The sequence below is a fragment of the Arvicola amphibius genome, chromosome 12 (assembly GCF_903992535.2).
Source record: "Arvicola amphibius chromosome 12, mArvAmp1.2, whole genome shotgun sequence".
Lineage (NCBI taxonomy): Eukaryota > Metazoa > Chordata > Mammalia > Rodentia > Cricetidae > Arvicola > Arvicola amphibius.
The window spans coordinates 131,912,521-131,931,074 of record NC_052058.2 but is presented as its reverse complement, the minus strand read 5'-3'; the positions used below and the strand labels follow the sequence as shown (position 1 = coordinate 131,931,074).

Here is an 18,554-nt window from a genome sequence, read left to right as displayed (position 1 = left end):
ACATTTGCCAGGCTGCAGGGGCTCAAGGATATTTTCTGAACCTAATGATGTAAGGCAAGCATCCATGAGCTTTAAGCCCTTTTATTGCTGGTATGGGAAAGGATGGTTTTCATAACCACCTGTATAAATTGGTCAACAACATATTCAAAGTAGTTTTGGCGGCAATATGGGACTACATAGCCTTAATTTATATTCCACTTTAGATCTGCCTAGGAAGGGCTGCTTAGGAAAACTATAACCCAATATAGAGAAGGTACAAAAGGCTAGACACTTGAAGTACTGGCAGCAGAAACCATTAAAAACTAAAATGTGCTACATTAAACCATTTCTGCATTAATTAGGTTTACTTTTTTTATTTTTAAAATTTCAAGTGTATTCAGGTAATGTGAAATCCTTACCATGAACATGGATTTAATAATTGTTTTCATAAAAGTGTTGGGTTACATTCAGTGATGAAATTTCTTTTTCTCAACTTTAAAAAATACTTCCCATGCTCTAGATTTTATTTATATTTATTTGTTTCTTTCTGAGTCAGTATCTCCCTGTTCAGACCTTGTAGGAATACAGTTTGTAGATGAAGCTGGGGTTAAACTCAAAAATACCCACCAGCTTCTGCCTCTTGAATTGCAGAAAGTAAAGACACCTGCCATCAGGATAAGCTAGATTTCATTATTTCTAATTCTCCCTCCCCCCCCCCCCCGTGTGTGTGTAAGAGAGAGAGAGAGAGAGAGAGAGAGAGAGAGAGAGAGAGAGAGAGAGAGAGAGAGACAGAGACAGAGAGAGAGACAGAGAGACAGAGAATTTCCATGTAGCAGTGTTAATGAAGTGGCTTTGTTTGCCTCCAGAACTGGAGCTGTAGGTCTTATGAGATTCCTGACACAGGACTGGGAACTGGACTCCAGCCCTCTGTCAGAGCAGAAGTTGCTGTTAACAGCAGAACTATGTCTTTAGCTCTGCTATTTACTTTTATGCCATGAAGAGTTAGACCCCCACTGAACATGGATACAAGCAAACAAATATCTAGATAAACTTCTGAATTTTCTTTTATTTTGGTTTCTAAGACAAGGTTTCTCTATAAAACAGTGCTGGCCATCCTGGATCTTCCTCTATGGACCAGGCTGGCCTTGACCACACAGAGATCTCCTTGCCTCTGTCTCCTGAGTGAAGAAATTAAAGGGGTGCATCACTCCCTCCTGGCAATTCCTGAATTTTAAATATACATACATTTCATTTTTTCAATAAATGTAACTATGATATTGAACTAGTAATAACCCTGTCTGCAGGCACAAGACTACATGGTAAAGAGAAATCCATATTGAGTTCCAAATATACCTTGGAATTTGAAAATTAACCATGTACACTATAACATCAAGAAAGGATGGAAGAAAAAGGAGGAGACGAGAAGGGGAGAAAGGAAGGGTAGAAGAGAACTTGAGGGAATGGGGTAGTAGAGATGGAGGAAAGAGAGATTAGAGCAAGAAGAGAGATATCTTGATTAAGAGAGCCATTACAGGGTTAGCAGAACCTGGCTCTAAAGAAATTCCCAGGAATCCAAAAGGATGACCCCACACAGGACCCTGGGTAATAGAGGAGAGGGGGTCCAATCTTGACTAGTCCTGTAGTCAGTCTGATGATTATCTTAAATAATCACCACAGAGCCTTCATCTAGCAACTGATGGAGGTAGAGGCAGAGACCCATATTGGAGCACTGGACTGAGTTTCCAAAGTCCAGCTGAAGAGTGGAAGAAATGAGAATATGAGCAAGGACGTCAAGACCATGATCGGTTCATCCACTGAAGCAGTTTGCCTGAGCTGATGGGAGCTCACCAACTTCAGCCAGACTGGGAAGGAACAAGCATAGGGACAAAATGTACTTGACAGTTGCATGGCTGGGGCAGACTGAGGGGCCACTGGCAGTGGCAACAGGATTTATCCCCACTGCATGTACTTGCTTTTTGGGATCTTACTCTCTTTGGATGTATACCTTGCTCAGCCTAGATATAGTAGGGAGACTTTTAGACGTTCCACAAAGCAATGTGCCTTATACTCTCTGAAGAGGGGATGGGGTGGGGTGGGAGCGGGTATGGAGGGAATGGCAGGAGGGGAGTGAGTGGGAGCTTGGATTGGTATTTTTTTAAAATCTAATAAATTAATAAAAATAAAAATATGACTTTGAAAGGAAATGTATATATTTCATCAGTAATGTTGGCTACTCCAAACAGACATAAGGCACTCCTCTGGAAGTATAGTGCCCAGCAAGGTTTACTAGACCAGTTTGAAGAGGAAGAAGAAAGAAGTATACAGGGAATCCTCCAGAGAATCTTTCATTGCTGATAGATAAAGCCAACAATGTCCTAGTCTTTGCTTCATTCATCTCCCCCTTTACACCTAATACCTGCAGGGAGAGATCCTCTAAGAATCCCATCTTGCTGTGTCTGTGGACATAGAGGAAGGGGATAGAAAGAGTAGCTACTGTAGCAGCCAAGTTAAGAACAGCTGCCATTCCCCTAGATCAGAAGTGAACAAGCTCTTACAATCTACACTTACAGCAGGAGGGCAGCTGTCTCAGCTCCTGTGCTTCCATGCCCTGCTCCCTATCTCATGGCAGCACTATCAGGAGCTGTCCCAGTGTGGGTGGAATTTGCCGCAGGGTAGGAATGAACAGATAAGGATGCTCCTATCTCAACCCATGAAATACTGTTAGGAGGGGATGAGCTCCCTGAAACCTGCTGTTCTCCTGCTGTAAGTCAGTCCCTCTGCAGCTTGAGCCAGATTTTGAAAACCTTACTGCATACTGAATAAAAAATACTCCTATAACCTTGCAATCTCAATATACTTTCAAATATTGAATCCTAATATGTGATAGCTAATGAAACTGCAGTGCAGTAGACCTGCCTTGTCAAAATTGTGAGAGGATACCTGGCAGCAAGTTCTCAATAAGTCTTTGCTCTTTTGTTATTATGAAAGATGGTGATTCCCTCAATAGCTCTATCTGGCCAGGAAGCTCCTTTTAGAACAGCTTGGCCTTAACCTTGTGCTATTCCATCAGCATCTGCCTCCTAACACAGAGATTAAAAGTTGTTTAATTATGACTAGTCTGATTTCCAGATTTCACACAACACTCACAAAATTCAAGGATTACATGGAAGTTAGCAAAATAAGAAAACCAAACAAAGATTTTTTTCACCTATTAATATTGTGTAGGTCAAAGTGGCATCAGGTCACTGTAGGACCTAAAGAAATACCTGTATTTTTAAATAGAATACAATTTTGGTCATATAAGTTATAACTCATTGTGTAAAATTGTTAATTTGTTTGCTTTGGATGTACTGAATTGGTGAGATCCTGACTCAAGATACAGAAAGTCAATTTTTAGTGTAAAGCCCAAAGCTAAGGATTCCCAACTTGTCAAAAAACGTACTAAAAATTAGCTGCTTTGCTTTACAGTATTTTTCAAAATATAATAACTTGTTTTTACATATATGTGGACATATATGTGAAGTGTGATGGAAACATGATTCTTTTTGTTGCTGTTGTAATTTCTTTGAGACATGGTTTCTCTTTGTAGCCTCAACTGTCCTGCTACTAGCTCTATAGACCAAGATGGCCTTGAACTCATAGAGATCCAGTCAGCCTTTGAAGTGCTGGAATTTAAAAAATGTGCCACCACTGCCTGGCTGGGAACAGTATTTTTATCTTGTAAGTAAACAGCTGTATTAGTTACTTTTTCTGTGGCTAAGATAAAATACCCTCCCACTTAGGTAAAAAGGGTTAAGTTTGGTTCACATATCCCATCATTCTAGGAAAGTCCCAGTGGCAGACTCGACTCAAGTGGTCAATCCTGATCAAGAAGCAGAGAGCAATGAATGACAGAGCTCAGCTACTATCCTCCATTTTTTTGTAAAATCCTGAACAGGTCTTCCCATCCCAATTAAATTAATGTAGATAATCCTGCTCAAGCAAGACAGAGGCTGGTGTCCATGTGATTCTAGATATCCAGTTGAAAATAGAGAATAGCCATCTCAGGGGCATCTAAGAATAAAATTAACTGTATGATCTGTGTGGAAGTATCTATTCTATGATACTCTACAGATAAATCCATGCCTGTGTACTGTGTGCTTTTTGTTCTGTTTCTAGCATTGACAATATTGTTAGCTGGGCAAGTTACTCAATATTCTGTGTACTACTTACCACACCTGTATAAAGAAGAGTATTTATTCTGACCTATTTCAATAGTTAGTTAACATGAATATATAGAACTGTCCTAGTAGTAGGGAATTATTGGGTCTTAACATTCAACCAAAGGGTACAGGGTACACTATCTGGAAATGTAAAGAATTGTGAACTTATTGTTTTTATCATTCCTGACATAAGTCTAATATGTTTACCCTCAATTTACCCACAATCCCTCCTTTTCATTGCACAGAATTCTAGCTTACATGTGATAGTCATTATATTCATGTATCTTGGACTTGTCCTTGGCTCTGAATACTGGCATAATTTCCTTGTTCATTTTCCCCAACACATAATTTTCTTTGTGCTTCATCCTCTCTTATTTTTGGAACACTGAAAAAGAGTGTCATTATGTAATGTAGGGTGGCCTCAAATTTGCAGTTATCTTTTGCCTTCTACCTCTTGAATGATATGTTTACAGGTTGAGCCACTATGCCCCAAATGCTTTCCCCCACTTTTAAATATTCTGTTTGCTTTTTATCATTAATTACTTTCATAAGTAAAATTTTAGCATCAGAGTCCAGACATGGTGGCACATACCTTTAATTCCAACTCTTTAGAGGCAGAGGCACATAGTTCATCTTGTGTTTAACTCCAGCGTGGTCTACACAGTACATTTCAGGCTATCCAGGATAACATATTAAGACATTGTCTTCACATAAACAAAAATAATTAAATAAAATTAAAGTACTAGAATCAAAACATTCTTTCTGGTCTTTCCATATCTTGAGTGGGAAGAGCAGGTGGTTGGAGCAGCAGCTTATATCTTAAACCACAGAAAGGAAGCAGAGAGAGCTAACTTGATCTATCATAAGCTTTTTGAAACATCAAAGATACATAAAGGTATTAGGTTATAAATGGCAGCTATAACCAAGGAAATAATGAGGATATTTTAACTTCATTGTATTGGAGAATAAATTTTCTGAAGAAAGCATGGTAATGCTACCTTCAAAGTCCAGGGAAAAGATTATTAAAGATAAGTACTTAAAGATTTTTACTCTATAATAATAGGCCTTTTCATAAGGAACCATGAGTGACTTTCATGGTAGGGTAGAAAATACAGAGTGGTAATAAGTGTGAAAGAGAGACTGTGGACCAAAAGTATTACACATGGCTAAGGATGGAGAATAGGTTAGAGGAAATATGAGGAGTGCTAAGTAGCGATAATTACCTTTTAAAGATTTTTAGAAAAATGACGCCTGCAGAGCTTCCATACCTATCTATCTGTTTGTCTGTCTGTATATGTAAATAGTTTACATGGATTGACATGGCTGTTTTTATGTAAAATCCATTTGGATTGTATTACTATAGCTCTATAGCACAACCTGATGTCTTCAGTTTGTGTGAAGTTGACACAATACTATCCCACACAATTTAACCCTTGCCAAGTGACACACAAACATAACTCTTTTCTTTTTTCTTTTTTTGTTTTTTTTGAGACAGGGTGTCTCTGCAGCTTTTTTAGGGCCTGTCCTGGAACTAGCTCTTGTAGACCAGCCTGGCCTCGAACTCACAGAGATCAGCCTACCTCTACCTCCTGAGTGCTGGGATTAAAGGCGTGCACCACACCGCCCGGCACAAACATAACTCTTGAAAGCCTTTTTTTGTTTTCTTGCTGTTCCTCATAAACCAACATTATTAAATATATCACAGCATAAATCATTGTAAACCACTTTAAAGGTCAACAGCCTTACAAATTCAAACATTTTAAAAAATCAGTATTTTAAAAAATATCCCGTGTCATTTATATTAAATTCTTTCTGAAGGTCTCCTATCTCATTTAAAAAATGTTTAAAATCTCTCACCTGTGGGCCCCTGTAAAATATAAAAAAAATAATCACTTTCTTACTTGAAGAGAGAATAATCAAGGAATAAACTGAACAAACCAAAATCAATCTCCCTGTGTAAAATTTCAAAACCTAATGTCTGCAATGAACTCATTATTTTTGCGGTCTTCCTAGGTGCTTGGGTCTCTTCTCCATTTCTGCCCTTGACAAAACACATATCTTTTCTCCTAGGCTCTGGATGACTCTACTCCATTGATGCTACTAATCTTGGTGGCCATATCGTGGTATTTATACATGAAAACACTGGACAGCCGTGGTGAAACTGGTCTACACTTCGACTAAGGGCACCTCTTGCAGTCTCTTTAGGGCCTCCACGACTGCCACACAGTGCCATTCCTCAGCATGACTCCTGCATGACTTCAAAGCCAGTGCCACTTAAGGGGCTCCTAAATTCATAGCATTAGTAGGCTCAAGCTTGTCCATTTCTGGAGAACAGCTTTTGTCTGCTACTAAGGAAGAAAGACTTCCTAGAACTATCACCTCTATAACTCTGCTGGTCACTCATTGATCAAAATTGAATGTTTAGCCCCAGGTGGCCTGCATCCATTATCCAGCAAGGCAAAGGGTTCACTTTAGCAATTCCGACAACTTGTTAATTATAGATCATTCTTCATCCTCAGCTAACTAGAACCAATAATTCTTTTTTTTTGTTTTTTTTTAGAAAAAAAAATTGTTTTATATTTGAGATTATAATATAAATTACATCTCTCCCTTTCTTTTCCTCTTTTCAAACCTCCCGTATTCTCCTTTCCCCTTTTCAGATTTATGGTCTCTCTTTTCAATAATTTTTGTAGCATGTATATATGTGCATATATACATATTTGTAGAACCAATAATTCTTAATGTAAATGTCCAGGTAGAGTCTTTGCTTCCATCTGAAACGTGACAACCCAGGCCTTTGTTGTTTTCACTGCTCTCAATATTCTTATCACCCAAACTCCAACAGAACATTTCACTGAGTTCTTACCACTAATGTCTTCTATAGCCAAAGTCCTCCAGACTTCCCAAAGCAACACATTCTGCACTCTCCCTGTACTGGCACACTATCCTCGTATAAACTTGTTATATATAGGGGTATTCTTCCCTTTATCATGATCATGGTGGCATGTCTTTAAAATAGAGATTTCCTCCTCATGATGACTTTAGGTTTTGTCATGTGGTGTGGGAGGTCTTTCTCTCTACATGTAGCTTATATTGGTTAATGAAAAAAGAAAATGGCTTGGCCTATAGCATCTGGGAAGGAAGGCTGAGTTAAGGAAGATGCCATGGATCTGCGGCTGGAGATAGACTGAAAGTTTGCTGGTAGGCCACAACCTCGTGGTGATACACAAATTAATGGAAATGGGTGGCCAGGAAATGAACTAGTGGCCTCCTACAACAGCCTAGTGGATTTCTGAAGTGAAAACCAGCCTGGTGTACAGAACAAGTTTCAGGCAAGCCAAGCCTAGGCAGTGAACAAAACCATGAAAAACAGAGAGTTGGTGAAAATGTAATTGAATGAGGGCAGCATGTTCCATCCCTGACAAGCAGCTGAACTTGGAAGCTGTGGGCATTTGGTTCTGGTTTTAGAGTTCAGCATAGATAAAGAGGTTAGGCAATTTGTGTCCAAACGTAAGGAAAAATGCTGAGGTTAAGAATCAGGGGTTTCCCAGGATAGGGGTTAAGGGATACCATTTCATGAAGCTTTGACATTGAAACCTGGATTGCTTTGGAGAACTCAAGATGTTAGAGATGTCAGAGTAATAGGATATATAGTAAGGATAGCTGCTAACAGGGAATGTAACCAGTCCAAGAGAAAGAAGTGTGGTACCGTCAACAGAGATGAATAAAGATGAAGACATAAAGAGGATTTTGACATCAGAGAAGGAGAAAGAGTTTGGAGTTTTCCCAGATGGTTCATACAGTGAGCCAACCCTGCTAAATGTTTTTTCTTATAAGAGTTACCATGGTCATGTTTTTTTCTCATAACAATAGAACCCCTAACTGAAACACTGGAGGATTTAAAATGACATCAAAATATGCATTTTTCTATTTCACCAAGAAAAATTCAAAATTAGGTAAGTGGAATGATAGAAAATTTTACCTTGAGTAAATTAACTGTAGCAGCTGGGGAAATCTTACAATTGAAAGATTTACATTGGCATGACATTGGCAGGTCCTCTGGTGGGTGGGAGGCCACAGAGAGTGGGAGGCAGACAGATATGGCATACAGAGAGAGCTTTGGTATAGAGTTTTATTTAGTGGGTATGGTGAAGGATATAAGGGTAAGGGAATTATAGAAGGAAGAGAGAAAAGAATGAGAGAGATAAAAGGGGAAAGGGAGAGGCAGTGGTTAACTCTTCAGAAGAAGGACAGGGAGGGAAAGAGAGACAGAGAGAGAGACAGAGACAGAGAGACAGGAGAGAGAGAGAGAGAGAGAGAGAGAGCAACAGAGAGACAGAGAGAGACAGAGGAGAAGGGGGAAGCAGGAAGGGAGAGGGAGTTCAGAAGAATAAGGACAGAGAGAGACAGACAGAGAGAGAGAGAGAGAGAGAGAGAGACAGAGACAGAGACAGAGAGACAGAGAAACAGAGAGACAGAGAGATAGAGAGACAGAGAGGAGAGGTGAGGAGGTAGATTAGTTTGTCTTCCATTAAGGGGGAGATTGATGGTAGGATGATCTTGTCTCTTAAAGAGAACAGGTACCCAGGTGACATGGCAGGCCAGCAGAATTCTCACATTTACTAGCAGTGGGCATCTAGCACCTTAAGAAATGTATTTTGTTCCTTTTAGATCAAATCCACAAATATCCACATTGTTTCTAGACTTACTGATTGGCTATAACTTGTGTGCAATTAATCCAGCCTCAGTAACTTCTCCTCAATCATTCTATTAAAATATCCTAATTAATCATGAAAATCAGATAAAGATTCCTTCAATAGAGTTAACATCACCACATCTCTCCTGTACTCTACATGAATGACATAATGAAACTGACAAGGGTTGTTTTTAAGATCAACCAAACTGTGTTCAGATTCTTGGTTCTAATTCAGGACCCACCTATGTGCTACATAGTAGTTATTAGGAACATAGTTAAATAATTTTAGGAAGAACCACAGACTTGATAATATACTAATTTTTGTTTTGCAAGGTATATACCAGGTTTCGCTTTCTTTTCGTTTCACTTTTATGTAGTGATTACTGCCAGCATGTAGCGTCACCAAAAAACTCTATTAGCAAGCTTTAACCTCCTGGTGTGCATTATTGGTCAGTGTGAGTCTACTGATACCAAGGGCATGCTTGCCTAAAATTTGCACTAGACCACCCTGTGAACATATGATTTTCATTCCCCCATAAATCTGAAATGTTTAAATTTTGTTTCACTTAATGTAAATTTACAAAGAAAACCTACAAGGGAAATAGCAACAAAGTTAACTGCAAATAGAATATTTGTGGGAATATTCACAATCACACATATACAGAACCACACACTCATGTATGCATGTGCCCACTTTGAAGGACAAGAAGTAATATAAAATATCTCAAATGATTCTGTTAAGACAGTTTAAAAAGCAGAGGGACTGGGCTTTAAGCACTTCTCTTCTACTGCACAGAATGCAATTACCAGGACTCAAATGGGAGAATCAGAGAACTGCGAAGCTCCAGTCTTTTTTCTCATTGCATACATGCCACGATGCATATATGTACATATTGCACTTATGGCACCCACCAATATAAACAAATGAATAAAAGAACGTATTCAGAAAGTATGTATGAAAAGTTAAACATGGTAATCATTGGTACTTAAAAATAAATGTTCTCCCATGCTATTTAAGTATTCAAATATTTTGGATATACTAAGTGATATATAAGATTTGCTAACTTATCCTTGTGGAGTATGATAATGCACACAGAATATCTGATTATCAGGATCTGTTCTCTTTGGTGATGGTGATGTCATGTTTCTTGCCACTTTTTTCAGTAACAACACATGAATAAAAATTTACTCAGAAGCTCTTCTGTCACGTTGTCATGTGTGTCAGTTCTGAAGAGCAGCAAGTAGTTAGATCCTTCAAGATTCTGTCATTTGGAAGCTGGTCCTTCACCTCATGGAAGACTAGATATATGGTCAAGGATATAGTTCCCTTAGACTTCAAACATTTTCTCAGCTTTAGAATGTTTATTATCTTAAAGCGACAATATTGACAATGAGCATCAGCTGTTCTAAAGAATGACTGATTTAGGAGATGGGGCAAAAGAAGAATTACTTATTGTTATAATGATGATGATGATTTTGAAGATGAGACAATGAACCTGAGAGGGTTTTCAGGGAGATGCCCCCAACTAGTTCCTTGGGCAGCTCAAGAGATGGACCCTGAGAAGGCCAGATCCTATAGCCATACTGATGAATTTCTTGCATATCACCATAGAACCTCCACCTGGCGATAGATGAAGAAAATGACTGAGCCCCACATTGGAGCACCGGACTGAGCTCCCAAGGTCCTGATGAGGAGTAGAAGGAGAGAGAACATGACAAAGAAAGTCAGGACCTTGAGGGGTGCGTTCACCCATGGAGACGGTGGGACAGAACTAACGGGAGATCACCAACTCCAGTTGGAATGGGACTGATGGAACATGAGACCAAATCGTACTCTCAGAATGTGGCTGACAGTGGAGGCTGACTGAGAAGCCAAGGACAAAGGCGCTGGGCTTTGATTCTTCTGCATGGATGGGCTCTGTGGCAGCCTTCTCAGCTTGGTTGATCACCTTCCTGGACCTGGGGGTAGTTGGGAGGACATTGGTCTTAACATAGAGTAGGGAACACAGATGGCTCCTTGGCCAGGAGAGGGAGGGAGGGGGGTATCGGTGGAGGGGAGAGGAGGGGGAGAAGAAGGGAAGGAGATGGAAATTTTTAAATATAAAAAAATAAGCCATATATAAAAAGAAAAAAAATTAATTAACTATATTGTATCAAACAACATTCAAAAGAAGTTTCACCTTATTTTGAAAGATTGACAAGGCAATGAATTATAAAAGATTCTTTTTATTTTTTCACAGTTGTAGCTTGGAGAATTCTGTGTCCACATACAAATACATATCTCACCTCACAGTGAAATTTCAAATAACTTAAGATTTTATACTCTCGGTGATGATTATGATGATGATGATGATTTGATAATAAGAAAATAAAGTTAAGAGAGCTGTGTCAAGAGAGGATTCTCAGAGACCAGGTGCCCACTTAACCTTGAAAAAGATCTTTGTTGGTGGTATTAAAGATGACACGGAAGAACATAACCTGAGAGATTATTTTGAGCAGTATGGGAAGATTGACGTGATTGAAATCATGACTGACAGAGGCAGTGGAAAAAAGAGAGGGTTTGCTTTTGTCACCTTTGATGACCATGACTCTGTGGACAAGATTGTTATTCAGAAATACCATACTGTGAACGGGCACAACTGTGAAGTAAGAAAAGCCCTATCCAAGCAGGAGATGGCTAGTGCTTCATGCAGCCAAAGAGGTCGAAGTGGTTCTGGAAACTTCGGTGGTGGTCGTGGAGGTAGTTTTGGAGGCAATGACAATTTTGGTCAAGGGGGAAACTTCAGTGGTCTCGGTGGCTTCAGTGGCAGCCAGGCTGGTGGTGGATAAGGTGGCAGTGGGGATGGCGATAATGGATTCGGTAATGATGGTGGTTATGGAGGAGGCGGCCATGGTTACTCTGGAGGAAGCAGAGGCTATGGAAGTGGTGGACAGGGTTATGGAAAACAGGGCAGTGGCTATGGCAGGAGTGGCAGCATTGACAACTATAACAATGGAGGAGGCAGGGGCGGCTTTGGCAGTGGTAGTGGAAGCAATTTTGGAGGTGGTGGAAGCTACAATGATTTTGGCAATTACAACAATCAGTCTTTAAATTTTGGACCAATGAAAGGGGAAACTTTGGCGGCAGAATCTCTGGCCCTTATGGTGGTGGAGGCCAGTACTTTGCTAAACCTCGGAATCAAGGTGGCTATGGTGGTTCCAGCAGCAGCAGCAGCTATGGCAGTGGCAGGAGGTTCTAATTAAAGTCAGGAAACAAAGCTTAGCAGGAGAGGAGAGCCAGAGAAGTGACAGGGAAGCTACAGGTGACAACAGATTTGTGAACTCATCCAAGCACAGTGGTGGCAGGGCCTAGCTGCTACAAAGAAGACATGTTTTAGACAATACTCATGTGTATGGGCAAAAAACCTCAAGGACTGTACTTGTGACTAATTGTATAACAGGTTATTTTAGTCTCTGTTCTGTGGAAAGTGCAAAGCATTCCAACAAAGGGTTTTACTGTAGACCTCTTCTCGCCGATGCTGTTGATTGCTAAATGTAATAGTGTGATCATGACACTGAATAAATGTTTTTTTTTAAAAAAACGGAAAATAAAAATTAATGAACAATTCTGTAAGTGCCACTTCTGGTTCAAGCCAGAAAAATGAAAACTCCAAGTGTTTAACACTGTGAATAATGGGTAATGAACCTTACAAAATCCAGGGGTAAAACTCTCAAAATGCCTAAAGGACTTATCTGTGTTGACATTGAAGCAAATATGAAAGTATCAAAAGGCCCACACCGTCACAGGTCCTCCACTTTGGCAGCCTTGACTGCCTACTGAAAAGACACAGCAAGATGTAAGACCCTGACTCAACAGGATGTGCTGAGTCTCTGACCTTACCTGAATCACTGGGGAGAACTGTCACATAGCCTCTAACCTTAGGGCCTGAACTTTTTTTTTCCTAACACTGGGAAGAAACTGCCAGACATCCGCCATATGGTAAGGAACCAATCAGAAGTCAGAGAAGTTAGCTGGCAGCTCTAGATGTACTTTCCTGATAATGGTAAAAGGTAGCAACAGCATTAGCAGTCCAGCCATTGTCTCCTATTATAGTCAACTTTCTGCAGCTGTATCTGACCAATCAACTCATGGCAGATTCCTCCAGCCCAATCCTGAGACTGTTACTATGCAACTTTCAGACCCCCAGATGCAAGGCATGCCTCTAGCTCTAATGAATACCTCACCCTCACTGTGGCTAGAGAGTCTATTCTACTGCACCCGCTTTGTTGGATGGATAGAGAACCCAAGTTAACTTGTAATTCAAAAGTTTTGTTGCTTTTTTATTGCATCTGACTGCTTGGATGGATTTTGGGGTTATAGACTCTAGATTTGAAGAAATTATTGCTCTTGGCAAAAACATTAGGAATGATGGACAAATTAACACAGAAATTTATATGGGACTATAGGAATCTACAAAGCATTAATTGCCTTGAGAAAAGTATATTCATATAATGCTATTTAAAATACATCTCAACACGAGAGCATCAGCAGTTTGTGGTACTAGTATAAAGACTCTCTGCAACAAGTGACTGTGTTGTTCACATTAAATATTTAAATAACGTGGCATCTCATTTTGAGAGACTGACAAGGCAATGAAATATAAAAGAATCTTTTTATTTTCTCATAAGTATAGCTTGGGGAATATGATGTCTACATATAAATTCATGTCTCATCTCACACTGAAATTTCAAGTGACTTAGGAATTCATAGTCCTTTGCCAAACAGTGGTTACACTTAACACTAATTCTTGCTGTGGGGGAATCCAAGGGATATGGATCTCTATGATTTTGAGGCCAGCCTGATGTAAAAGTACTAGTTCCAGGACTGCCTCCAAAACTACAGAAAAAAAAAAGTGTTTGGAAAAAACTAAAGAAAAAAACAAAATAAATCACCTCCAAAAAAAACCCTAACTCAAAGACAAAAAAATTAGCCCAATAATTTCATAGTACTAAAACTACAGTCTAAAATTACATACCTTTTACCCCATAAAAGAATACCCAAAAAGCAATTTCTTTTTTAGTGTATAGAGTAGACAACGTATCTTATTTATTGCATAACTGACTAAAAATTTATGAGGATGTTTAGGAAATATGAACTTATGTTAGGTTAAATATTTTTAATAGCAATAAAGTTGTATGTCATGCAGTCCAGATTCAAGAAATATTTAGGAATTTAAGTAGTGTGTGTATTTGCATGTGTTTTTCTTGAATATACTATAATATAAAATATTGAAAATACAGACTACACAATGTATAGAAAGAGCAACCTGGGATGAAAATTATCCAATGAGACTCGGAAAAGTAACTACAGGAACTTTACACTGAGCTCCGTATTTAATGCTGTGGCAAAAGCATTAAGAGATTTTTCCTTAAATGTGTGACTATAAATTCCAACATCCTCCTCAGTTTTACTAGGAGTTTTTTCTAAATAGATCGAATTTACTTCACTAATATGATAAATGTTGAGAGGCAATGGTAGCACATGCCTTTGTTTATAGCACTTGGGAGACATAGGCAGAACTTTCTCTGTGAGTTCAAGGCCAGCCTCGCCTACAGAGCCAGTTCCAGGACTAGATCCTTACCTATTGAAAAACGATGTCTAGAAAATAAAAAAAAAATGTCAATAGCAAAAACAGATTTTAAAGTGACTTTATTTTATTATCTGCTAGATTGTATCAGTGTTTGGATAGATATATGTAGAACACACTGTCTGCAGATCGTGAGGAGGGCAGCAGAGTCCCACTGATGCCCTGGGACTGGTGTCTCAGGTCCTTCCAAGCACAAATGTGGGTGCTGGAAACTAAACACAGGCTCTCTGGAAGAGTATTCATGGCTTTAACCACTGAGATAATCTTCAGGGCATTCGCATGTTCTTCAGGCCAATATTAATTACTAATATTAACACTCAGCCTCCATTAAGAGTAAAACATGTTTTGAATGCCTCTATCACCTTGAGAAAATGTAGACTTTACAGTTGTTTCCAAAAGTGGAATGTAAAAGGCAAGAGGCCAGAGATATGTAATATTTTCATTTGGTAAGGCAGGTTCTTCCATCATCTTGTGACAAGACACACAACTATGCAAAAATGGTATATGAACCATGTTCTAGGGTTCCTGGTTTAGGTTGAAATGACTGATAGCATAAAGAAAATACAGTATACAGAGAGAGAGGTCAAATGAACTATTGATTTTAGGTAGCCTGTGAGGGACTCTAAATCTCTCTTCTTGTCCAGAAGTAGTGTTATAATTTAAGACACAATGAACATGAGTTTTGACATATAATCAGAGATTTAGGTGTCAGCTCTTCTTATGAGGATGGGGACAAATTCTTTCACCCATCTGCACAATTCCCCTTGATCTTCAGTTTGGACATTTATTTGATCTCAACATACTTAGCCACTCTGAGTAGAGGCCCGCTTGTAGAAATAACAGTGAAAGATAATGTTCAAGGAATTTGGACTTGTAATTTCATTTTGCTGTGCTGATCTTGAGAACCAGAGTAATACATACCAAATTGGACAGAGCCGTCATAAGATAAGGGAGGTTATGAAAAATATTACATTTGCTTATTGGAAAAAAATGGCATAGGTAATAGGGAAATGTATCATTAAAATTACTGGAATTAGTGGAATGACATTGTCCAATACCACTAGAGTACTAGGTAAGAATGGATAAAGCTCTACAGATTGATACCTGACAGCATAAGGTAGAGCCAGGACAACAAATATTACAAGAAAAATAACAAGATCAATGAAAGCACCCTATACTTATGTCACCTTAAAATGACATTCTTTCTTTCCTGAATCAAATTTTGTTCAGGATTGTAGAGCCTGATTTAGTGTATCTCTACACTCTCACATAAAATTCTGTATGCAGAAGAAAAGAAACCTAGGAAGAAGGAGCTCTCTTCAGTCGTTCCTACCTAAAGAGGCAATAAGGTTCTGGCTGCTCAGGAAACCATTCTTCTACCATTCAAAAGATCTCCCCATAGTACAGTTTCAGTTTCCTCCAACTGACTAGGTCACATCCAGTGGACCCTCAGTGCCATATACTAAGAGTGGGAGACTTCAACAACCCTCTCCCACCATTAGATATGTCTGCCAGACAGAAAATTTACAGAGAAATAAGAGAACGAACAGATGCCATGACTCAAATGGGCTTAACAAACATTTATAGAACATTCCACACAAACATAAAAGAATATTCCTTCTCCTCAACACCTCATCGAACCTTCTATAAAACTGACCACATACTAGGTAATAATCCTAGAATTCAATGAAAATGAAGACACAACATACCGAAACCAATAGGACACTATGAATGCAGTGCTAAGAGGAAGTACATAGTACTCAGTGCCTACAGAAAGAATGTGGAGAAAGCTCACACTAGTGACTTGAATATTGAAAGCTCTAGAACAAAAAGAAGCAGACTCACCCAGAAGGAGTAGAATACAGGAAATAATTTAAATGAGAGCTGAAACCAATATAAGAGGAACAAAGCAAACAAGACAAATATCAATGAGACAAAGAGAGAACTACAAAATTAACAAAATCATAACGAAAAAAGGACATACCAACAGTTCCTGATGAAATACAGAGAATTATTAGATCATACTGTACTCAAAAATTGGAAAACAAACTGTAAGGAAATAGATACAATTTTCTATCCACATTGTTCTTGTGGTATGATTGAGCATCATTTGGATATATAACCAAGAGAGGTATTGCTGGGTCTTGAGAAAGCTTTTTTCCTAATTTTCTGAGAGATCACCAGACTGACATCAAAAGGGGCTGTATCAGCTTTCAGTCCAACCAGCAATGCAGGAGTCTTCCCTTCACCCCACAACCTCTCCAGCATAAGTTGTCATTAGTGTTTTTGTTCTTGTTCATTCTTACAGGTGTAAGATGGAATCTCAGAGTGGTTTTGATTTCCATTTCTCTGATGACTAAGGATTTTTAACATTTCCTTAAATGTCTTCCAGATATTTTAGTTTCCTCTGTTGACAGTTCTCTGTTGAGGCCTGTATACCATGTTTTATTGAATTATTTGTTCTTTTGATGACAAATTTCTTGAGTTCTTTGTATATTTTGGAGATTAAATCTCTGTATTATGTGGGATTGGTGAAGATATTTTCCTTTTCTGCAGACTGTCATTTGGTCTTGTTGTCCATATCCTTTGCTTTAAAGAAATTTTTCAAATTCAGGAGGTTCCATTGATTAATTGTTTCTCTCAGTGTCGGTGCTGTGGGGGTTATATTTAGGAAGTGGTCTCCTGTGCCAATGCATTCAAGTGTACTTCCCACTTTGATTCTGTAAAATTCAATGTGGATATCAGGAGCCCTAGGAGACCTGAGAAAGCTGGGTGTTGGTCTCATCCTGGGGCAGCTAGTTGCTTTGCTCCTGTCCTGCGTTTGTGATATGGAATTGTTCAGTGTCTCTTTGACCAGGCAGGTTGTTGGCAGTACAGAGGACAAGATTAAGTTTAGGAAGAAAAACTTTTTATATTTATAGGTCATGGTAATTGAGGAAAAGGAGGACGTCTGGAACATAGAATTGAGAGAATGGTTATGTCTGACCTGTTTCCGGTGAGAGAGCTGTGTATCTGACTTGTTTAGCATGAATTCTTCAATTAGATTGCATGGAAGTCACAAAAATTTTTTGTGTTTGTATTAAGAGCACCATATTTATGCCAGAATGACTGTGACAGATGTTTTTGCTTAATGAAATTATCTTTAGAAAATGAACAATGAGAATTAAAATCTTGAGAAGAGTATGAAATGCAGCATGAAAGAGACATTTGATAACTTGTATATGTCCTCAGCCCTTTATAATTTTGCAGGTACACACTCTGATAACCTGCATTTGTATAACTTAAAGCTCCTTTTGTATTAAGAAGATCGTAAGAAACTATACTGAAATGTGTTAGGTGAGGTTGTCCTTTTAAACTGGAAAAACCTCTCATCCATCAAATTGCATCAGATGTCTTCAAAAGGACACATTTTTACATGATTATTGAATTTACAAAGAGAGAGAACTTACTCAAATGACTTCCCAGAGCCACACCTTAAGTTCCTCCATATTTATTATGGGCAGAAGCATCAGTGTTGTATTTGTCTTATGTTGGAGCAGGACCTGCCAGGCTTTGGAAGACTCTATGGATTAGGAAATATGTAGGAAGACAAGCCTACTTGCCCTGAGCATCTAGGTTGTTGATTCTAGCCAGTTTGATCCACTATTTGGAGATGTTCAGGAGTTTAGTTGAAAGGCAGTTCCACAGAGTGGTTAGCACTTTCACTTGAAGCAAAATGTGCATGGATGTTGTTCTGTGCCCATCTGTCTCCTGTATTCTTTGGTGGCAATGGGGTGCTGCTGCTAGGAACCAACCTGTGTCTGTGTTATGAAAAGGCTTTTAACAGTTAAACATTTAAATACCATATTATCCATGATCTCTGAGTGATGAGGGCTGTTTATCAGGTATATATTTTAAGTTATGACCACAGAATAGAATTTGCCTGGAGAATTTTTTTCCATGATTGGCTGTACTGGTTTTTAACATGTGTGATTTATCTGATTCACAGGACTAATGAATACTTTACTATTGGTATGACCTTGGCAGGTACCCTGCTGGGAGGGAGACCAC

At 38.9% G+C, this 18,554-nt stretch overlaps 1 pseudogene; it reads left to right on the top strand.

Annotated features, from left to right (window-relative positions):
* The first annotated feature begins 7,901 nt into the window (after positions 1–7,901).
* Positions 7,902–12,116, top strand: LOC119803000 (annotated as a pseudogene).
* Positions 12,117–18,554: the final 6,438 nt, after the last annotated feature.